At 43.2% G+C, this 24,795-nt stretch overlaps 1 protein-coding gene across 1 annotated transcript in view; it reads left to right on the top strand.

Annotated features, from left to right (window-relative positions):
- The first annotated feature begins 12,435 nt into the window (after positions 1-12,435).
- Positions 12,436-24,795, top strand: part of LOC145406026 (cellular tumor antigen p53-like) — a 34,331-nt gene continuing 21,971 nt past the window's right edge. The window contains exon 1 of the mRNA XM_080277212.1: positions 12,436-12,529. The gene's annotated coding sequence lies outside the window, so the exon portion shown is untranslated. The remainder of the gene's footprint in view (positions 12,530-24,795) is intronic.

The raw sequence follows: 24,795 nt of genomic DNA, 5'->3' as shown, positions 1-24,795 counted from the left end.
AAGTTCAAATTTATTTGGGATGTCTGTTCCACTGAAAATACCTCCACCGTTCCTAATTTTCGTCTAGGAGATTTCGATGGCTTAAGAGCTTATTTTCGAACGGTATTCCACAGGGAGATTAGCTATTTGAGGGAATGTCAGGTTAGTGGGGATCCCCAGGTCATAGGTCAGGCGCAGGAAGCACGTGGGGACGTCCGTCAGGTGTCTGTGAGGGGGAGGTGGTAGATAGGAATGTAGTCCAGGTGACGGAAATTAACTCAGCTCCAGTACCAAACAGACGTTCGACCAGTGAGAAGTATAACGAGTTAATAAATATAATATACGGAGGCCAAGATAGATATATTCCTTCAAAACCGTTTAGAACTAACAATTCAGAACCAAGATGGTTAAACAACAGATTAAAATCTCTCATAGGCCAAAGGAAAGGAATATATAGAAAAATAAAACGTGGAGAGGAACACTTACGTAACCGGTACACAATTTTAAATAGAGAAGTAAAGAGGGAGATAAGAAAAGCAAAGAGAAGTTATGAAATTAAGGTTGCAAGTGAATCAAAAGTAAACCCCAAGGGTTTTTATCAAATGTACCGAACGAAAAATAAAGATAGGATAGGACCACTCAGAACAGAATCAGGTGACATTACCAGTGAAGATAAAGAAATGTGCTCCATCCTAAATAATTATTTCATATCAGTATTCACCAAGGAAAATCTAAGCCTGGTCCCTCAAGCAGCAAATATTTACCATGAGAATACGGAAAATATTCTTAGTAAAATAACCATTAGTAAGGAGGACGTATTGAAAGAAATTAACAAGTTAAAACCTCAAAAATCGCCAGGTCCGGACGATATATATGCAAAAATTATAAAAGAAACCAAAGAAGAATTATGTCAGCCACTTTTAACGTTATTTAATGACTCTTTAAGTTCAGGAGAAGTTCCAGAGGCGTGGAAAACCGCAAACGTAGTGCCCATCTTTAAAAAGGGTGATAAATCAGCTGCGTCGAATTATCGTCCGATAAGTCTAACGTCAATAGTAGGAAAAATGTTAGAGTCAATTTTGGCAAATAAGATTAGAGAACACTTAGAAAGATTTAATCTTATAAACGAAAGTCAGCACGGATTCAGGCAAGGACGATCCTGCCTCACAAATTTGTTGTCATTCTACTCGGAGGTCTATGAGGCAGTAGATAGCGATAAAGCTTACGATGTTATTTATCTGGACTTTAGTAAAGCTTTTGATAGGGTCCCACACGAAAGGTTAGTTAGAAAGGTTCGAGCACACGGTATAGACGGCGATATCTTAAAATGGATAGAATCCTGGCTGAAAGGACGAAAGCAGAGAGTATTAATAAATGGAACTAAGTCGGACTGGGGATTAGTAACTAGCGGTGTACCACAGGGTTCAGTACTCGGTCCCTTATTATTTATCATATATATAAATGATCTAGACTTAGGAGTCAATAGCAGAATCAGCAAATTTGCCGACGATACAAAAATAGGGCGTATCATTAACTCGACTGACGATTGCCATTACTTACAAAAAGACCTCGATACATTGTCCAAATGGTCTAAAACTTGGCAAATGGAATTTAACGTTGAAAAATGTAAAGTACTTAACGTAGGCAAGACCATTGGAGATACTAAATACAGCTTAGATAACAAAGAAATTAGCAAATCGGAATGCGAGAGAGATCTAGGAGTTATGATTAGTAACGACCTTAAACCTAGGCAACAGTGCATTAATGCGAGAAATAAAGCAAATAGGGTCCTAGGATTTATTTCGAGAAGCGTGAGCAATAGATCATCTAAAGTAATACTGAAACTTTATCTAGCATTAGTAAGGCCACATTTAGACTACGCAGTACAATTTTGGTGTCCTTACTATAGAATGGATATTAATTCGTTAGAAAATGTACAGAGAAGAATGACTAAAATGATACATGACGTCCGGAACCTGTCATATGAAGACAGACTGAAAAGACTAAATCTGCATTCGCTAGAGAGGCGTAGAGTAAGGGGAGACTTAATTGAGGTTTTTAAGTGGATGAATGGTATAAATAAGGGAGATATTAGCAAGGTACTTAAAGTGAGCATACAGGATAGAACTAGAAATAATGGTTTCAAACTAGACAAATTCCGTTTCAGAAAGGAAATCGGTAGAAATTGGTTTGGTAATAGAGTAGTAGACGAATGGAATAAGCTACCTAGTAAAGTAGTTGCTGCCTCTTCCATTGAGAGTTTCAAGCATAGGCTAGATAAGCATATGACAAATAAGGGGTGGATATAGAATAAAGAAAATATTATAACCAATACTAATTCAAAAATAAATTTTCTTTTCAGGTTACACTATGATAGTCTCTATTCTCCTTTCACACTTTCCTGTTAAATGTCCACGCCAGTTTTTCTATACGGCGTGGTGTTCTTTCTGACTTTTTCCTGCCGGCTTCGGCTGGAGGGTTTGGAGGGCGGGGGAGAGCCTTCTTCTTTGCTATCATTATCTCATTCTAGTAGTTCAGTTACTCTTCTAGGAGCTGCCTAGCATGGGCCAACCGGCCTACTGCAGTTATCCTCTCTTCTTATGTTCTTATGTTCTTATGTTGGGGATGTAGCTCAAATGGTAGAGAGCTCGCTTAGCATGCGAGAGGTACGGGGATCGATGCCCCGCATCTCCAAACACACGTCGTATTTTAGTCAATATTATGATTTTTGTTTGGAAGATTCGAGCACGTGGTATAGACCCACTGATGTTTAATAACATCCAGCTTAATCCTGCATCATCCTTGAACATGCTTGGGGTTTCATTTACTCGGGACTTATCTTGGAAAGATCATATTACATCTCTTGTAAAATCTGCTTCCAAGAGATTAGGTGTGCTAAGCCGACTCCGTTCCTTCTTTACCCCTGCACAATTATTGACTCTATACACGGGTTTAATCCGCCCCTGTGTGGAGTACAACTCTCATGTGTGGGGAGGCTCCCCACATACAGCTCTTCTCAGTAGGACGGAGTCATTTTCGCCTCATTAACTCTCCTCGTCTTACTGACTCCCTTCAACCTCTGTGTCTTCGCCGCACTGTTGCATCTTTATCTCTTTTCTATCGCTACTTTAATGGTCACTGCTCCTCTGAATTGTCTGCATGCATCCCTCCACCTCTACGACGGGCGTGTTGCACCCGTCTAGCAGCAAACTCTCATCCCTTTTCTGTCCAACTCTCTAATGCAAGAGTTAACCGTTACTCCCAGTCCTTCATTTATGGAACAGGTCAACTCTGGAACTGTCTCCCTGTGTCTGTATTTCCTGCTTCTTATGATCTCCAGTCTTTCAAACGCAGTGTGTCCAGGCATCTCGAAATGATCGGATCTTGAATTTGGCTCTCTATTGTATTTTGTTTTTCTCATGGAAGGAACAGTAATTGCCGGCCCACGGCCTTTGGTTCCTTCTTCCTCGCATAAAAAAACACACCTACCAACACCACCACCACCACAACCACACCCACACCTACCACCACAACTGCCACCTTTAACTTCCCTCACCACAACTACCACAACTGCAGCTTCCACCACAACTTTACGTATAGAAACCATCCTTGCCTACCACAGCCGCTACCACAACTGCCACACCACTACCACAACTGCCACTCCACTACCACAACTACCACCTCACTACCACAACTACCACCTCACAACCACAACTACCACTCCATTACCACAACTGCCACTCCACTGCCACAACTACCACTCCACTACCACAACTGCCACTCCACTACCACAACTACCACTTCACTACCACAACTACCACCCCACTACCACCTCACTACCACAACTACCACTCCACAACCACAGCCACCACTCCACAACCACAACTACCACTCCAGTACCACAACTACCACTCCACTACCACAACTACCATCCTACTACCTCTCCAATACCACAACTACCACTCCACTACCACAGCCACCACCCCACTGCCACAATTACCACTCCACTACAACAACTACCACGTCACTACCACAACTACCACTCCACTACCACAACTACCACTCCATTACCACAACTACCAGTACGCTACAACAACTGCCACTCCATTACCACAACTACCACTTCTTTACCACACGTACTGTACAGCCACCACTACCACACATACCCCTACCACAAGTACCACCACAACAGCCACAGTTACCACCACCACCACTACCACGCTTTCTTCTACACACACACACACACACACACACACACACACACACACACACACACGTGTTTGGCCTTGAGGGTGTGTGAGGTCAGCATCCCCCCCTACCCCCCCTCCCCCATTTTAGGGTTACTAGGCAACAACTCTCTCTCTCTCTCTCTCTCTGGGTCAACCCTTTCTCACCATCCTACCTCTTACTACCCCCTCCCTCTCTCCACTTTCCTCCCTCCCTCCCCATCACTACTACTCCTTCCTTCACCCCCTTTCCCACCCTCATCCTCCTCTCCCATACCCCTTTCCTTAACCTCCTCATCTTTCCCTCCCTCCCTCCCTCCCTTTGATCCTCCTCCTTTCTCTCCTCCCCCTCCCTTCCTCCCTTTGATCCTCCTCCTTTCTCTCCTCCCCCTCCCTTCCTCCCTTTGATCCTCCTCCTTTCTCTCCTCCCTCTCCCACTCCCCTCCCTCCCTCCCCCACTGAATTTATCCGACACCATCTATTTTCAGACCTCCCTCCCCCTCTCCCTCCCCCTACCATTTTTTCCTCCTTCCCTCCCTCTCTCCCTCCCCAACCCTTCTTTCCTCCCTCTTTCCCTCTGCCCTGTTTCCTCCTCCCTCCCTTTCCTCTCCTATCCCTCCCTTTCCTCCCTTCTAAATTCCTCTCCTCCTTTTCTCAGCCCATTCTCTCTCTCTCTCTCTCTCCCCCTTTCCTCTCCTTTCCCTCTCTTTCCTCTCCTCCAAATCCCTCTCCTCCGTTTCTCAGGCCATTTTCTTTTCAGTTCTCCCTCCTTCTCCTTCACGTCTTCCTTTTCACTCTTCCGCTTCTCTTGTTTCTCTGTGGTGTTGCCGTCGCCAGTCCTTCATATTTACTGTATTATCTGTATTTTTCTCTTCTTCCTGCCTTTGTATTCTTCCTTGTTCCATTTTCCTTTTCCTTCCTCACCAGTTCCCCCTCCTGCCCTCATCCCGTTTTCTCTTTATTTATATATTTCTCGTGTATCAGTTTTTACTCACCTTTATCCAGCTTTTCCTCTCGTTTACACACACACACACACACACACACACACACACACACACACACTCACACACACACACACACACACACACACACACACACACACACACACACACACACACACACACACACACATGTATACTTTCACTGGCAGGGTTACCACTGAGGGAGGGAGATAGCCAATACTCTCTCTTTCTCTTTTTATCTCCTGGATAAAGACGAATGAGTAAGGGGTTTGGCTATACTGAGTCCCGTGACAGTGTGTGTGTGTGTGTGTGTGTGTGTGTGTGTGTGTGTGTCCTTTTTGCTTCTACCATCACCCACTTTTATCTTTATTTTTGTGTTTTATTTATATACTTGTAATGTCTGCGACGGTCTCTCTCTCTCTCTCTCTCTCTCTCTCGGGTCGTGAGGCTGCCACACTACCACTGAACCACCCTGGCTCTTTGCTGTCACTCCCTTTACTTTAACTTGGCACAGATTTTCGTCCTTTTGCAGCGTATCTCATTTTTGCTCAGTGGCACAAGACACGCTACGGCTCTACATCCTCTCCATAGCTCTTCTTCGTCACTAGCATCGTAATCTAATGTCCACTTTTACAGCTCATCATTGAAGGTGGAGAGGTGGCAGTTTTAGGCCAAGTTAGATTGAAAGGAGTATAGTTATTTTAAAATCCTAAACCTAACTCAGCGGTTTAACGGGTAACTGTCGTGTATCGTACTTAATTGTATGGTAAACTGCCAAATTAACTAAAAGGAATATAGTTATTTAAAAATTGTAAAGCCTAACTCAGTGGTTTTATATTGAACTGTCGTGTATCGTACTTAATTGTATGGTAAACTGCCAAATTAACCACATTCCCAACGATAGCCGTGTACCTAAACTCTAACTCAGTGGTTTTATGATGAACTATCGTGTATCGTACTTAATTGTATGGTAAACTGCCAAATTAACCACATTTCCTGCGATAGGCTTGTAATGATGCTTTTTCCTGCACCATCACCCACGCTAGGAAAGTGGCCGTTGGTATGATTCAGACATTTAAACGTCTATCTATCTATCTATCTATTGCCAGACGCCTTAATCCTGTAAGGGGTGGCCACAAACAGGTCGCCTCCATGTCGCCCTGTCCCCCGCCATTTCACTGCCCTGCTCCCAACTCACAGCACCCTGTCTCATATACAGTACCTCTCCACTCCACCCTTCCATCTCATCCTTGGCCTCCCCCTCTCTCTACCCCCCTCCATCTCACACATACACTCTCCTCGTCAGTCTCTCACTCTCCATCCTCTCCACATGGCCAAACCACCTCAGTGTATTTCTCCTAACGCTTCCTATCACATCCACATCCACACCACAACGCTCCTTCACATCCTCATTTGTCAGTCTGTCTCTCCATGTGACTCCACAGGCTCCTCTTCAATAACTCATTTCCACTGCTCTCTTGACTTGCGTCCCTCCAACAACGTCCAAGCTTCACTTCCATACGTCAGAGGTGGTATCACAATACATACATTTCAACGTGATGGCGGCAGTTTCCACACGGTATAAAATTTACTGATGGAAATATTTGAGTTATTTTCCCTTTTCTCTCTTTTTCTGGGCCACTTCAACCTAAGAATATAAGAAGAAAGGATAACTGCAGGTGGCCAGTTGAAAATGCCTGCTCGTTTACTCGTACGTGTGTCAGATGGTCGTGTTCACCTCTAAAACGACTCTTGTACTGAAGGACCCGCGTTCTCGTCATTAAGACAACTCCCTAGGACCATTTCCTTAGCGATTTATTTTTGGATATGGCTGGTTAATGTCATTTTGTACCTTACTTATGCAGAGTATGGCGATAATGGAATGATATAAGCGACACGAAAGACGATATTAAGCAAAACAAATCGCTTGGGAAGAGGTGTTAGGGCACTTCCTTAGCCAGCGGGCCTAACACCTTCGTAACACCCTAACACCTCTTCCCAAGCGATTCATTGATATCCCCTTCTGTGTCATGTACTAGACGCGTTCCCTTTACCGTATCACAGTTGGGTGGCGTCAGATTTAGGTTCATTCTTGCCACATCCAGGTCATGCCATTTACCACTGAGCCTTGGGAGAGCTTTAGTCTTGTGTCCTGACGAGTTGGTTTACTTCATTTTATTTTATTTTATTATTTACTTTATTTACTTTATTTTTATTTATTTACTTCATTATTTACTTTATTACTTACTTTATTTACTTTATTATATTCATTATTTTACTTTATTTGCTTTATTTTCTTCATTTTACTCTACTTTATTTCCTTTATTTTTATTTTTTATTTACTTTATTATTTACTTTAGTAATAGATTTATGTAGTTGGCGGGGTTAGTCAGGGCCCAAAGGAACCCCACTTACTGTATTTCTTGTACCTAAACTTGGCCCAGATATTCCTTGCTTTTTAGCGTATTCCATGAGGCTGAGTAGCAGAAAGGACGATGCTACGGCTCTGCACCGTTTCCCTGGCACTACATTCCAGTGTTAATGTTTATAGCGTATGCAAGGTAGTTCAGTGGCAGAAAAAGACATTGCTACGGCTACACCCCTCTCCCTTATTCCAGTGTCAATAGCGTGTTACGGTATTTAATATGAGGAATGGCAGTTTTAGACCAAGTTCGAGTAAAAACTATACGACCTTTTCCTAAGCTGCATGCATATCAGATGGTGAATCAGCAACAAGAGTAAACCAGACAAGCTGGTGGGTCAGCAGCAAGTGTAAACTATAAATAAGTGAATAAATGACGTCACTGGGATACAAAGGAAGTGTTGAACCCGGAACTGCCTTTTTCAGTTTACTCCTGCCGTGGCGCTGGATAGGACGCCTTCACGTGGTGGCACTGACATCACCGGATGTATAAACGTTCCACGTCTTCCTAGCCCCCTAAAGGAAGATGGCGGAATGGCAAGAACGGGAATTTTTAGCCCGCAGTCTGTCTGATTAAGTTACCGGACCCTTTTAGTTTTGTTTTACTACCTCCGCGAAGGAGGTTATGTTTTCACCTCTGTCCGTTTGTTTGTTTGTTGTTGGTTTGTGAGCAAGATTACACAAAAACTACTGGACGGATTTCCACGAAACTTGGTAGAAGAATGGGGCTTGGCCCAGAATACACTCCATTAAATTTTGGTGCGAATCCGGATAAAGGTGCGGATCCAGGATTTTTTTTTTTTTTCCACTGTCTAACATTGCGAGATAGGGCGTTGGCGGAGGTATGCGCTCTACTGAGTCACATTCTAGTTATTATTGTTTTTATATTAGGAAGGGGATGGTGGAGTGTTTATTCCCTCTATTCGATGGCTTAAATTTTTCCTGCTCCCTTCAGACGATTTTACTAAGACAAGGATATTCGGTTGGCAAGGGGAAAACGGACGCTTCGTAACCCTCGTCATTTAAGATTTCTCTAAGGTCAGCAAAATCCGCTGGAGGAAGAGCAGTGACGTTCTCTCTTGAAGTTATGATTTTTATTTATTACATCAGGGTGTTGTGTTCTATGTTTTCCAGACAATTAGCTTAAAGATACGGAGGAACTTTATCAATTAAGAGGATCTCGTTAGTTAAATAAAATCGTTTGGTAGCAGCGGGAATTTAAAAGTTTGAATTTGCTGACTTCTTGTACTGGTTTGTCGTGCTTCCTCCACACTTTTTTCTTCAGTTTAACAAACTTCTAGTAGTGAGGGGGGGGGTTGATGAAAGCTGTATATAAGTAATAAAGTACTGCAGTCTCTCCTAAACTGCATAAAATCGTCTAGAGGCAGCCAAAAGATACAGAAATGCGTTATTGGGTGGAAGGGATTACCGTAAAAGATCTCGGGGTAACGGTCTGTGCTCCATTATTATCAACATTGTCCGCAGTTGCCATCTCCTGACGATTTTATTCAGTTCAGCGGAGATTATTCCAACCCGAGTCATACTTGCTCGAGTGTGCTCATATGTTGAATAAAACCGTCCGGTACGTGCAAGAATTCTTTTTAAAACGTTCTTGGGCTGTAAGGATGATGCTCAATATTATCAACTTTGTTCTGTAAGTCGCGGCGCACGAGTCTGAGGTTGTCATTATCGTATCCCGGCAACTAACCATTCAAATGTGCGTCCGATTTCGTATCATAGAATACACGAATCATATTATTATGCACGAATATATTATACACGAATATTATTATACACGAACATATGGTACATGAATCACATGCGTCTCATACACGAAATCAGACCCACTGTTGAGGGGTAGGTTGCCAGGGCACGATAATGACAACCTCAGAGTCGCGTGCCGCGACTTCTAGTTGCGTGGGTGTGTGGGTAGAGGATGTGGCATATGTAACAGGGAGATGTGGCACCGCTGGATCGATGTCATCACTTCATGAGTTAAGGGCAATATTTTCAAAAGGTCTTAACGAATCATTGTAAAAATCAACCTGATGAATTATTTGATCAGAAGGGATTTTGTTTGGTTCTTTTCCAGTTTAATGTTGATTCTAGTTTGGTGCCGAAGTGGTGGCTGTTAGAGCGACGATAAAATTAGTCAATCCTATACAGAACTCAACTGAAAGAAAGTTTAAGAATATGGCCGCAGATTCTTGGTGCCACAACAAAACCGTGCTATTTAGTGTTGTACGGTGCAATGTGAAGTTTTTGGTACTGCCTGTCTGAATTATACATTACCCTTTTTGTACTGGTAGTTTATGTAGAAACAGTAGCTGATGCCATGCCTTTGAATGTTTTTTGTTCATGAGGACGTTAGCATAGGAGACCGCAGTATTTTTTTCGGCATTTGTTTCGCATATTCCTGATGAATATGGTATTGTATGTTATTTACTGTTATTTTCAAGTCGATATGATTTCCTTCCGTTACACACGTTAAGGGATAATGGACAGAATTAAGTGGTGAGAGGATTAGCAGGGTTTTATAATCCTTCCCACGAGGATATGGTCTTGGCAATAAGATGTAAATAGTTGCCAGGCACGTTGCTGAACATCCGTACTCACAACTCATATTAGTTCGGTAGGTCAGTGCTACGCTATATTCATTCATTCATTCATTTTGTTGTATATTACGGTGTTGATGCTTCTTCAGAATAATGTAGGAGCAAACATTATAGTCTAAATATCGTACTTTATGTAGTCTTAAAAAAAAAAAAAACGCTGGGAGGGAAATGGAAATGCAAAGTATACCCACTTGCAGAAGTTCGCCGACAACACATCTGTCGAACGTCATATTCAGTACGTATAATCGCAAAATAACACCTTCCATCCCCACAACTGGCCAAGGAGTCTGCGAACTTTTGATTTTTTTTTTTTTTTTTTTATGCTAGGAAGAAGGGACCAAAGGGCACAGACCCGCAATACTGTTCCACGAGAAAAACAAAATACAAGAGAGAGCCAAATTCAAGACCCGATCATTTCGAGATGCCTGGACACACTGCGTTTGAAAGACTGGAGATCATAGCTAGCAGGATTGAGCACCTACCGTGTCTGGTTTGAATTTGGTGGGCTGTGCAGGTTCATCTCATGTTAAGTTTGGTGATAAATCATTTGTGTGCTGTGAGTAGCTGGTTTAGTGATGGAGTGTGATGCCCACAGTCGTAGTGCTTCTTAAAAATCTCTCTCTCTTTCTCTCTCGTTATTAACCCTGACTTCCTTATTGCCAGAGGAAACACTAATTTGGAGTGTGTGTGTGTGTGTGTGTGTGTGTGTGTCTGTGTGTGTGTGTGTGTGTACGCGCGCACTCTTCGAAGCACTCCGTCACCACTGTTGATTGCTTATTAGTCACGGTAAAAAAAAAAAAAAAATCAGCTTGCAGATGTCTCTCTGTTGTACAAATATCACCTCATCATTTATTATATTCTTGCAACCACCAGACGATATACGCAGCTGGCAACTGTTACTGAACTGCAATACATTCCTTGCCGTCACAACCAATTGATATTATATTCCTCTGCCGCACTGATAATATTACTGATAATACTGTGGTGTGGTATTGGCGGCCGTGACTTGCAGATTCGCGTACTTAACCCTTTGGCTGATCTGAATAACACCGTCCCTCGTAAGTTGGATTGTAGTGAGAAATTGTTACTTAAGTGACTACATGGTGTTATTGGCGGGCATGACTTGCAGATTCGCGTACTTAACCCCTTGGCTGCGGTAGTTGCTGTGATGTTATGCAGTTCTTTGTTCTCATTATGATTTGGAACATTTTGAACATTCTTGGTGCCTAAGCTTTCTCATGAGCCTGAACAAAATCACCTGACAGCCGGAATAACACACAAAGGAGGTAACCGGCAGCCAAAGGGTTAACTTCATCTCCCCAGGCATATAGGCCAAGATGGATGCCGGAGTAGATAAGTTTTTAAGCCAGTTATTATGTCACAGGTTGATGACAACATGGGAGAGACTCGCTAATGACCTGCCACTTGTTTTTATTGTGGTTCGTATACCCTAGTTATATTTAGTAGCGTGCCGGGTTGCTGAGTACTGTAGCTTAGATGCTGAGTACGAACTTGGCAACATCAGTGGACCGTATTCATGTAACTTATTAACACCTTCCTTGCCAAATTATTCGTGTCTGGTGCTGTATTTTGTTTTTGTAAGTTATATATGCAAATTATGTCAGTGCAATAAAGATAAAAAATATACAAGCGAACAATATGTTGTAAGAAGCAAAATACATCGCGTAGGAAGTGGTAGTACTGCTGAAACGGACGAGAATACGGCTCAGGGTGTGTAGGTATGGCGGAAAGGGTGGGAGATGTGGCAACCGCGCAGACTTCCCGGAATCTCCACCAATAGCGGAACAAGACGTCACACCCAATGACGTCATGTAGCGCCAAATTCGGAACGATGATCCCATTTTGTTCCGAGATATTGAAACAAAACTTAGTTATTCAAGATATATTTGCACTTTTTTGCGATACTGGAGAAAGTTTAGCAGTTTTGGTAATGACGTTTTAGCGTTTTTTTTGGTGCATCAATATTTGAGAAATTGAATTTGGCGGGGGATGGAGACCGGGGTTGATGTTGGACGGGGGAGAGGTACTGTGAAGTTATGAATGAGGGTAGTTCGATGGATGGAGATGAACTTGACGAAAGAGGACAGGGTAACATAGAGACATTTTGTTCCTGGACACCTGCTCAGGGATTAAAACGTCTGGTTGGAGTATGGATGGGTAAATTTAGCAACTTTCATGATGTCATTTTACTTCAGTCTCTCGTGGGGCAACATAGTGAGTGGATGTACTGAAGTCTCTCCTGTCTCAAAACCTCCAAAACACCGGGAAATAAGGCGGAATCTGGTGTTTTGGAGCCCGCTAGAGGTGGGGGAACCATTGACTGTAGTGGCGAGTGTGGTAATTGGTTGTGTAGAAGCGGTGGTGTGAGGGTGGTGTTGGCGGCATGAGTTCGGTGGTGATATGTGAAGTGAGCCCCGGTCCATCGAAATGAATTTTACTCTTGTTTAAGCACCGTTTACGTAGTGCAAGCAGTGTTACGTTGATTTTTTGTGGAAACTACTACGATCATTTGAGGCGTTTAAATTGGAACGATTGTTATGTGGAGCAACGAATATAGTGTTTCAAAAGTGTTGCCTTGATGCAGTCGTGTGCCAGCTCCGGGATGTATTGTTTCCTTTTTTTTCTGTATGTGTAATTTTGTTTCCCCCCAGTGTGATCATAAAGTTTATAATACTTGCTGTAAGTGTGAATTTCTCCCGCCCATCCCAACTGTCAGACTACTTTGAGCCTTGTTTCCCTGGGGCGTAAGGGTCTTCGTAGCATCTTTGCAGTTTAGTTTGCACAATAACAAGAAATTATTGAAGTGCTAAAACGATTGTTCGGAAGTATTTTTGAATTTTTTAAGGAAGCCAACGAGATATGGGTGTACGTTTACCTTGAGGGATATTGTCGTAAGTGAAGAAGTTTTGAAGATATTTACAGTAACTCCTCCACTACCATCTCAAGGTAAATAAAATAATCTTGCTGTAGCCATTATTAAGATCGTTATTGTTTGATTCGGGTAGATGACAATGGGACTTGAACTGGCTTTTATTTATTCATTTATTTATTTATTTATTTTTCATACCAGTAGCGTTTGTACTTTGATTTCATTGTCACTTTTATACCATGTCCGAACTAACACTGGTATTACCGTTACATTCCAAACGATGGCTGGTGTAGTGGTCAGAACGCCCCTGTTGGAGTGACCTTGTATCGATTCCAAGAGTTTAATCCAGGTCTTTCTATCATCTAACCACTTTTATTTAATTTTATTTTTTTAACTGCCTAAAATTGCCATCCACCATTTATACTGAGCTTTAGCAATAGTTTAGCACGAAATATGATGCTAGTCACGAAGTGCTATGAAAAGACTGTAGGGCCAAGTGTTTTCCATGAATTCTGAGCTGTAGCAGTAGATTAACACGAATATGATGCTAGTCACGAAGAAGTGCTATGAAAAGCCTTTAGAGCCAAGTATTTTCCATGCATACTGAGCTGTAGCATTAGATTGACACGAATATGATGCTAGTCACGAAGAAGTGCCATGAAAAGACTGTAGAGCCAGTTATTTTCCTGTTCTGCAATTGAGCCACGTGACAAGCTGCAAGAGGACGAAAATCTAGGCCAAGTTAAGGTGAAAGGAGTATAGGACCCACCACACCTCGACGGGGGGGGGGTAAATGGAATTGGTTATCGTTCTGTTATCCAGTCTTATCCGTCAGAGAGAGAGAGAGAGAGAATGGAGACTATTTTTAGAGAGAAACGGGGGGGATGGAGACTATTTAGAGAGAGAGAGAGACGGGGGGAATGGAGATTGTTTAAACCCCCCTAGAGGGTCTCGGAAGCTGAAAGAAATCTTCAGGAGGAAGCAAGAATAAAATAAAAATTCGAAGGGCTTAAACCGTCCGTAATACAGCATGATCTTAACCTCTTCAACCCGGCGACTTATTCTGTTCTCGCTGTCCAGACGATTTTATCCAGCACTGGGGCGACTGCGGGCTGGAGGGATTGGATACAGCCTCCATTACACCTTTCACAACTCTGACTAATCGCTGTACTCTAAATAAAACCCTGAAATTACTCTAAAATAAGTAGTCTGACCCGTAGAGCGCAAGAAATTCGCTTGGTAGTATCTTGTGTTGCAGGGACGGCTCAGTGTGCTGGTGTGGGCGTGTCATTTCCTAAGCTGAGCCACATCCTTCACTGATACCCCAAACCCCATAAGCCCGATGACCTGGTCGTATATTGAGATGATCTGTTGCGAGTGGAAATAGTGTGTGTGTGTGAGAGAGAGTGAGAGGTCAGAGCTTGAAGTCTCTGTTCCAAATCTTAGGTCATGTCCGTTAGTCCGTACATCCGTTAGTCCAACATCCGTTAGTCCATCCGTCCGTTAGTCCGTACATCCGTTAGTCCGTCCGTCCGTTAGTCCGTACATCCGTTAGTCCGTCTGTCCGCTAGTCCGTACGTCCGTAAGTCCGCTCGTCCGTTCCTCACTGTATCGTAATAAACCGTTTGTTGGCATTTTCTTATATTTTGTTTGATTGGAGGGCCTTGTAGGAGGTTGACGCCCGTCTTTTCGAGATTTTGAAAAATCCAAGATGGCCGACTTATGACCAATTTTCTATTTTTGAAACTGACTCCTTTCTATCTCCTTTACTTTAACGGATAGATATACAGGGAACAAAGTGGAATAAAGTCTTTTCTCTAACGTTTCGGAAACATCATCATCATCATTCAACCCTACGTTGCCCCACGAGGGACGTAGGGCCCAGGGGCTAGGCAAGTTGGTCCTGACATTTAAGATGAGAATGACCAGCCTCACTCATTGGCATTACGTGAGCAATAAACCCCAACAACCTCTTGGATATAAACCTTCACCGGCTCAATCTGATTGGAGCGCCGCAATTACCCACTAAACCACCAGGCGCCAAAATCTGGTTATATGGTTACCACCCAGCGTAGGAAATGGTTTCGTGGTGTACAGGAAACCATTTGGCTTGTCACTCAGTGTAGAGACGCCCATAGGCAGAAGGAAGAGGAAAGAATGAAGGAAATACAGAAGAAACATTACAGAAAATAAAGAATTCAGTAGCTCTAACCTCTCTCTCTCTCTCTCTCTCTCTCTCTCAAGGTGTTGCGAGCATTTTAACGTGTGAGAAAGCTAGTGTGTGTGTGAAAGAGAGGGAGAGAGAGATAAGGATAGGTGTGTAGTGAGTGTGGTCATTGTCAGCGATATCTAATGAGTGTTTGATAATAAATACTCCACTATCTTTGTTCATTTCACCGCATTCTCTCTCTCCATCTCTGCTGTACATTCCTCTCTCTCCTTCCCTCTTCTTCCCCTCTCTTCTTTTTCGTCTCTTTCATTCTCTTTTCCCTCTTCTCTCCATTCCTCCCTTCTTATCTCTCTTCCCTTCCTCCTAATCTATCTTTCTCCTCTTCTGTCTTCCCTGCTCTTCCCTCTTCTTTCACCCCTCCTCTTCCTTCTTCTCTTCTGTCTTCCTTTCTCTTCCCTCCTCTTCTCTCACCTCTCCTCTTTCATCTCTTCCTCCTCTTCTCTCTTCCCTTCCTCCTAATTTATCCTCCTCCTCTCCTGTCTTCCCTGCTCTTCCCTCATCTTTTTTCATATCTCTTCCGTCTTCTCTTCCTCCTTTTCTCTCTTCCCTTCCTCCTCTTCTTTCACCCCTCCTCTTCCGTCTTCTCTTCCTCCTCTTCGCTCATCCCTTCCTCCTCTTCTTTCACTCCTCCTCGTCTGTCTTCTCTTCTTCTTCTCTTCCCTATCCTTCTTTTCTCATCTTTCATCTTCTCTTCGTCCTCTTCTCTCTTCCACCTCTTACCAAATCATGAAGTGCAGTGGCTAGGATGAGGGTAGGCCAGATATAAGGCTTCTGTTTTATCTATCTATTGCCAGACGCCTTAATCCCGTAAAGGGTGGCCACAAACAAATCGCCTCCATGTCGCCCTGTCCCCCGCCATTTCACTGCCCTGCTCCCAGCTCACACACCCCTCTCATATACCTTTCCATCCCACCATCTCATCCTTGGCCACCCCCTTCCACCTCACTCTCCTCATCAGTCTCTCAGTCTCCATCCTCTCCACTTGGTCAGATATAAGGCTTAATTGATGAAAAAACAAGATGGCGATATCGTAGTGGGCGGTGGTGGTCGTCGTCGTCCATTCCACAAATTCGAATGGGAGTCAGTGGAGCTCGAACCCACTCCAGAACACCCCTTGAACGTGAGGCCAGTGCTGCACCGACCCAGCCACCCTCTCCTGTTGTTCTCTCTCTTCTCCCTTCGTCTTATTCACATTGCTTTCTTCCACTCCGTTTCCTGCGCTTGTGTGTGTGTGTGTGTGATAATAGGTACGTTTCCCGTGTGTGTGTGTGTGTGTGTGTGTGTGTGTGTGTGATATAAATGGTAACTTTCCCGTGTGTGTGCGTGTGTGTGTGTGTGTGTGTGTGTGTGATAACCGGTAACTTTCCCATCAGTGTGTGTGTGTGTGTGTGTGTGATAATAGGTACGTTTCCCGTGTGTGTGTGTGTGTGTGTGTGTGTGATATAAATGGTAACTTTCCCGTGTGTGTGCGTGTGTGTGTGCGTGTGTGTGTGTGATATAATCGGTACCTTTCCCGACAGTGTGTGTGTGTGTGTGTGTGTACTTATCCCAGCGTCAACCCACGTACACTACTCACAACAGAATCTTTATTACCTCGTGACCATATTATCAGTAGGGGGTTGGGTGGCGAGAGGAGGGGGGTACGGGGTGGTGGTGGGGGCCGGGGGGGATAAGGGGGAGGTGGAGGGGGGGCTGTGAGGGGGTTGGGGGTTAGGTGAGGTGGGGGAGAAAGACAAACCTCAGTAATAACACGTAATTCATAACCTACAACCATAATACAACACCATTTTCTGCTTCTCCTACTGTGCTTCTCGACCCAACCCCATCTCTTCCTACCAGATAGTAGTAGTAGTAGTAATAATAATAATAATAGTAGTAGTAGTGAATAATAATAATAATAGGAATGATACTACCGGTACTACTACTACTACTACTATACTACTACTACTACACTAACTACTACTACTACTACTACTAACAACCCTGCCAGTACCAATACACCAGTCTTGTATGAGACAGCCCTAGGAAGTACGGTATGCAGGAAGGATGGTGGGTGTTAGCGTCGAAGTGGTGACATGTGGAGATGTACTGTATGTAGGGCCTTAGAGAACGGGCTTTTGAGTCTATGCCCAGTGTCGGACGCATAAAAGAAAACAAAAATAAGTTGCTAGGTGAACAGAGGTAAGGGTGTAGAAGCTGGGGTGGGGGATAGGGGTGAGGAGGGGACGGAGATAGGGTGAGGTGACGGAGGTGGTAAGGGTGAGGTGACGTAAAGGGAAAGGTTTATAATGAAGATAAAGGGAGAGTGACGGAAACCAGACCTTACTCATCACAGCTGCGTTAATTTGCCAGCCAGTGAGGATTCTAACGGGTACTCTTGAAGTTTGTGGAAGACTACACACACACACACACACTCTCTCTCTCTCTCTCTCTCTCTCTCTCTCTCTCTCTCTCTCGTCCTTGAAAACCAGGTCATTTGAGTCAGGATTTTTTTTTTAACACACTCAGTACAATGTGCTCTTCTTTTGTGCTGCCTTTACACAATTACATGCACCTGGGCAGACATCTTGCTGGCCCAGATATCACAACACCCTTTTCCTCAGTTATACATTTACACCCGCGTGCGTAGTGCGTGGGGGTAGTGTGTTTGGGTAGGTTTATTATTTATATTTTTTATGCAAGAAAGAAGGAACCAAAGGCCATGAGCCCGCAAAACTGTTCCTTCCAAGAGAAAAACAAAATACAAGAGAGAGCTAAATTCAAGATCCGATCATTTCGAGATGCTTGGACACACTGCGTTTGAAAAACTGGAGATTGTATAGGATGCAGGAAATACAGAGAGAGGGAGACAGTTCCAGAGTTGACCTGTTGCTTAAATGGAGGACTTGGAGTAACGGTTAACTCTTGCATTTGTCTCTTTCTCACGGTCTGTTAACAAGATTATGGAAAAGTACTGAGTGGAACAGCACCAGATTGTGAATAATAATTAAAGGATACTGGAGGAATATGTGATTGAATTTTTAGCCGAAAATGTGATAGGTTAGTGACTAGTTGAGCTCAGCCTGTTTTAATACGATTTAGACCAAACCTGGTGGAAAAGTTGAGGGTCACGGAAGGATGAAGTTGTCCCACTTAGAGAACATCCGGCCAAATGTAAAGACAGGGCAAGGTCAGAAGTTCGGCTCTAACTCAGATTCTTACCGTATCTTGTATTAAATTTGAACCAAACTCGGTGGGAGGGTTGAAGGGTAGCCAAGGATAGTGATTGTATTGTGAGAATAAGTCAGTGGTCAATATCACAGGGTCAGGTCAATTTAAAACACGTGATTCAACTTGGACCAGCTTGGTGGAAGGGTTAAGGGTCAGGAAATGGACAAAATTAGAGTTTGAGAATGGATCAAAGGTCAGGGTCACGGGGTAGGGGTAATGGTTTACCTGCTGAACTCTCATATACCTCACCATTCCAACCCTCCATCTCATCCTTGGCCTTCCCCTCCCCTACTGTGAGGCGCAAGTGTTCTTTGGCTGCGTTGCACGTCAGTAAATGTGTGGTGTTACTAGACGATGTTACTTGATTAAGGGAAGACCTGTGTAAAGGGATTAATGAAGACAGTGGAACCCTTCCATTTCGAGGATATCGTAAACCGGATGAGACTGTTGAGAGATGGCTTGAATGAAAGAAAATGACGAAAATAAAGAAAAAAAAAATTAACCTCTCACTCTCTCTCTCTCTCTAATAAAATCGTGTGATAACTGTTGTGTAGTGCCAAGGAGTTGTGCCGACCATGAGAGGGTTAATGTTACTAGTATTTACCGTATTACTTGAACTCCAGTGGTTTACTCAGCTGAATATAGTTGTTTGGCTTTAGATGTATTACTAGAGTTATTCTGACCATGAGAGTTAATATATACAGTACCCTACCGCTAAAAGGTGTCACATGTCGGTAATGTGTGGAAGGAGTACTGAATTATATTTCTTTACATTAGAGAGAGAGAGAGAGAGAGAGAGAGAGAGAGAGAGAGAGAGAGAGAGAGTGTGTGTGTGTGTGTGTGTGTGTGTGTGTGACGGGGAAAAAGAGGGTGGAAGGAGTAATGCATTGCCGTATCTTACATTTCTCTACATAAATAGAGAGAGAGAATGTGTGTGTGTGTGTGTGTGTGTGTGTGTGTGTGTGTGTGTGTGACATGGAGAAAGAGAGGAGGGGGGGGGTGGAGACAAATTGAGTGTCGTCCAGATGAACTACACAGTGTGACCGTGTAAGATATGATACCCGTACGTCAAGTGTAGCGTGTCCACAAGTACAGTATACTACACCTCCTTCCTCAGAGATAAGGTAACGCGCGATGCCTGTGATGTCGCCCGCTGGTGGTATGGCGTTGTGAAGGTGAGAGTAAGGATAAGGGTGACGTGGAACTTTTGTGGACCTCAAGCTCATCTGGACGTGGAATGTAGGCAGCAGGCCACTCCAGCCGGACGTTCCCTGAGATGTATAATTGGCGTTGTGTTGAAGGAGTGTGTTGCCAGAGTGAGGTGTATGAGTTTTGTAGTTTGGGGAATGCAATTCACTGAGAACATAGTGGAGTGTTTGTGAGAGGCAGCTGTGTTGGTATTGATGTGGAGTAAGGTGTTGGCCACATTGTTGTCTGGTGGGGTGCATTTGTGTCTATAGAAAATTACGGGGGTGACAGGGAAGGTGCTGTTTGGCTGGGTGTTTGGTTGTTGTTTTGGGAAGTTTTTGTTTATTTGTGGCGAGGGTGGCGTAAAAGTTCGCTGTCCTAGTCGGCTTACAGAAAAAAAACGAAAAGAAAAGGAAAACTAAGATTCATTGCGCATAATAAGTCGCTAAAGTAAAAGTGCTGCGAAATCAATGCCATCTAGAACGCAGCGCATAATTACAAGGATGAGACTGGCCATGTGCTGAAGCGATGAAGTGTGATGGTCCGGTCTTGGGAAGTGTATGGTGGTTTATTGGTGTGGATTATTATTATTATTTGTGTGTGTGTGTGTGTGTGTGTGTGTGTGTGTGTGTGTGTGGTTTTCGTACACTCGCGGACATAAGTATTGATACATGTCATAACAATAACGGTAAAATTAATGCGAGAGTGAATAGTGACGTTCAGAATTCGAAAATGCCATCTGAGCCCAAGAGTTTTTTTTTTTTAGAATGTTGTGTATGAGTTTCATAAATGTTAGAAGGAAAGGTGGAACTGTGTGTGTGTGTGTGTGTGTGTGTGTGTGTGTGTGTGTGTCCAAAGCCTGTGATGGTGATGTAATAGCCATTTTGCTGTACCGTATATTGCTACTAACAACTATTTGTAATGTAGCAGGCAGGATGCTCACAAAACCACCAAGAGAGAGAGAGAGAGAGAGAGAGAGAGAGAGAGAGAGAGAGAGATTACGACGGGGAGGGGGTGGGGGGTATGTTCTACACTCAGACATGTTACTCGCTTGTTCCACTCCGGAGATAACGTACACACATACATACACATGGAGATATACACACGCACACATCAAAAGCTTCATGAACAAAACTAAGTGGTATTTGATTCTCTCTCTCTCTCTCTCTCTCTCAGGATGGAGGGGTAGAGGGGTTAGCGAGGGAGGAGGTAGATGGAGTGAGGGAAAAAAAAAAAAACGAGGAAGAGATGGAGAGGAAAGAGAAGGGAGAGAGAGAGGGGTGGAAAGCCCCTGAAACGCACAACAGTGGGAGGGAGGTATGAGGGATGCGGTTGGGAGGGAAGAAGGTAAAAAGAAAGTGAAAGATGGGGAGAAAAAGAAAGGAGAAAAGTGGTTGGAAGGGGATGGAGGAAGGATTCACGCGAAACGTATCCAGACTGGAGGGGAGGAGGTGTGGGGGGTGACTGCAGACTCGCGTGGCCGGCCGCCTGGTCAGTAACAACCCAGACTTGATGGCGTTAAGGTGTGTCGCGTTCCCTCCACCACCCAGCCCAACATTCCACCATGAGCTATTACTACAATCCACAGGTTGGTTATGACGCAGCAAAGTGAAGAGGCACGAAGCAGTTAAAGTACACAGGAGGGTGAGGTTTGTTAGCGTCCAAGCGGTTGTGAGTGAAGTTATTCCAGCGCCATTACCGCCAAACGTTCGACGAAGGAAAATAGCGCTTAACTGTCGGAATCAGCACAGAGTTAAGTAGCGTACACGATTTTTTTTTTTTTTTTTTTTTTTATGGTTCGTGTGGTGGTTGTGACAACCTGAAGTTGGAGCAGATTAAAACTTGTAAACTTCAAAGCCGTATTCTGGTTGGCCATTTCGTAGTACCATATTCAGAGCCTTGGATTTTGTGTAGTGAGGTACGCCGTGATGTGTTGTGTTAAGTATGATGCCAGCATAGCTTGTAGTAGTAACATTAAGTGGATATTAATGTGTGGTGTACAAAATCAACCATTGAGGAAGGGATGTTACGAAGTGTAAAGCCACCGGTAGTACTAACCTCAATCATTCAGTAATTTGTCAGTGGCACTGCATCGGATGACAGCCTGACTCATGACGTGTCCAGTATATTTTTTTTTCCCAGTTCGTGTTGCACGGTCACATCTTAGACAAGCTCTATAGTGAATTGGGTTTACGAAAATTTCTTGTGTACGTTGCGCAACGTTTCAGTAACAGCGTTTACCTTATGTCGGAGGAGTTTATTAACTACCGTACGGTAAGCAAGGAAATTATCAAGTTTATTTTCGTACTTTATCGAAGTCTGCAGTTCATGTACTTTCCCCGCCTGCCACAGTGGAGCACGGGTGACCAAATGTGTTTTAAGTGGTGATTTACATAAAACTCTGCGGATGACGATGGGCTTGTTTCGTGGTGCTTTTTTGTATAATTAATCTCTGGCAATATCACACCAGTTTTAACACTTGGAGGTTAGTTTGGGTACTGTTCACTCGCTCCAGAAAGTATCGGTGCACTGTGGGTCCGATGCCATCCTGAATTATTCGACTACGTGGCAATGACAACCCGTTAATACCTGTATATATTATAACATGGCTATTTCCTACTCGTTATGAAGTGCACAAGAGGTATTTGATATAGCAGTCATCTGTCGTCTGAGATGCATGCGTGTGCGAGGTCAGAATCGCAGTCTGCAGTTTCCTTCGTTCCGTGTGTCAGTATTTAACATTCTGCTCCAATACTTTCTGGAGCGAGTGTACAGTCGCCCCAAGAAGTGATGGCAGAGTTTCAGATTGTTTCGGTCACTCTGCTCTACGTTCAATGAAAACAGTGAATATAAGGTAAACATTCAATGCCTTCATCACGTCATATCAAATAAAATATATATCTTATCGCGCTAAGAATAATGTAAAATGAATAACGGGAGGCAGTAATATATTAGATTTAGAAGTTAACACAGTCACCTTTCCCGATTTGAATGAATGTGAAACGTATTACTCCGCGCGCGGTGGGCAGTAGGCCAATAACTCCGTGTTCCTGATTTATTTTTTCCCAGGATTTCAGATACAGATGCTCTAGTTTTGAAGACCAGTTAAAAAAAAAATCATGTGACTGCAATACACTGCCTTATTTTCAAATGCTATGGTGATGATACAGCAACCATAAGGATGCCCTAACATTGAAATTATTCTTGTAATGATGCCCTACCTGCGGTAGCAGCAAGACCATACTGCCATGTATTCCGTCTTCCTCCCGCCAGTAATAATTATAATTAGCAACTTTATTACCAATTAATGCAAAATTATTTTTTAGCTGTAAGGAGGTATGACAGATTTTACCTTTTTCTCTTACACCAGGCAATCAACAGGACCAAAACATGAGTTCATAAATTCTTGCAGTGCAAAAGCACGCACTTTTTACTCCATCTTTTAATCTTAATATGTCTGTTTAAATAAACTGTAATGTTCTGCTGAACAGAAAATGCTGATTTGGAAGTTTTGAACTCAATGATTTGTTTATGAACCTCTGCATTTTATTACTCTTGCTAATCGATTATGCACTGAGGATATCAGACTATGACTAGTTAGCATTCTGCAAGGAGCTACGACTCTAGGCAAATTTCGAGGTTCTATTTTTATACTCTTTCACCGACAGCCCTCTGGCTTATATTAAGTAATTCAGAGATTTTTCTTAATGGAAAACTGGCCAAAGGCAGTATAATAACTGCATGTTTTTGAGTAAATGTTATCTCCTTTCGTGCATGTTGATCGAAACATTTAAAATAGCTTACTGGCTTACGCCGCCTTCCCGCTTTCTGTCGTCGTTCATGGAGAAATTGGAAACGGAAATAAATGCCTGTAAATTAGTCCTTAGTATTGTAATGGAAATTATTTTATAAATAATAATTACTTATTTTAGTTGTTTACTGAAGCTCCCTTTTGTTCAGTTTTACGCTACTAAAAAATTATTGTGTGTTACTCCACAAATTATTCCTGACTCCCTGAGCGATAGTTGTGAAATTTCAATTAGTTCCGTTTAGGATTTCCTATTATCGTAACTAACGAACTGCTTCCTACAATTTTGAAATATACAGGTACTTTGGCATTGATTTAATATTTTTAGTAACAATTTTACGTATTAGGTTTCACCTCGTAGAGATATAAGGAAAAATATATGCACTATCGCTGACCGAAAACTTCTGGATTCTCCGCCGTCACTTCTTAGGCCGACTGTACCATCGATAAGAAAAAAGTATCGGCACCCTTTCAGTGTGAGACATTATGATACACGGACTATGATTTACAGGAAATGACACGGTTATGTTGCTTTGTTTTGTGTTGTTATATATGGCAGATACATAGCTGGATTAGTTGGAGTAACATTGCACTACATGGTAAATCAACCATTTTCGTGAATTGAACATTGCATGCCAACACTACCGATTGAACCAGAGACGAAGTATTTCACATCTTATCCGACCCCAGGGTGCCCATACTTTTTATCGATGGTAGGTGGTGGTGACCAGTGCCTCTTCTTCCCTCACATTCATTATTTTTCTGCCTGCCCTCCTCATCCTTATTTCTCCCATCCTTCCTGTAGTTTTTATTTCTCTTCTTTCCTTTTCAGATGGCTTTACACCGAAAAGCCTAGTGGTTTCCTGTAAGCCAGGAAACCAATTACAGTGTGGTAACTGGGTGGTAACCATATAACCAACCCATACGTGTTCCCTACGTGTCAACAGGTGGTTGGTTGAGGGTAGCCTCTCCCCGTAAAACAGCTAACTCAAACGGCCACCCCATACGGGATTATGGCGTCTGGGAATAGGTGTATAGCCTACCCGGGAACCTGGTACGGTACTCTGCCTGGACGAGTTGGCGTTGCCCCCGTCCTACAGTGGTAATGTTAAACGGTGGGATATAGTAATACAGTAGTAGTAGGCTACAGCGCTGGGTGGTAACCATATAATCAACCCATGCATGTTCCCTACATGTCAGTGGAGCATATGCATTCAAACTCAAGCAATTAGCTTACTCTGATATTCCTGTATATTTGGAGTGTT

The sequence above is a fragment of the Coenobita brevimanus genome, chromosome 69 (genome assembly GCF_032717465.1).
Source record: "Coenobita brevimanus isolate Jiangsu-jjx chromosome 69, ASM3271746v2, whole genome shotgun sequence".
Taxonomy (NCBI): Eukaryota; Metazoa; Arthropoda; class Malacostraca; order Decapoda; family Coenobitidae; genus Coenobita; species Coenobita brevimanus.
This window is presented reverse-complemented; position numbering and strand designations above follow the sequence as displayed.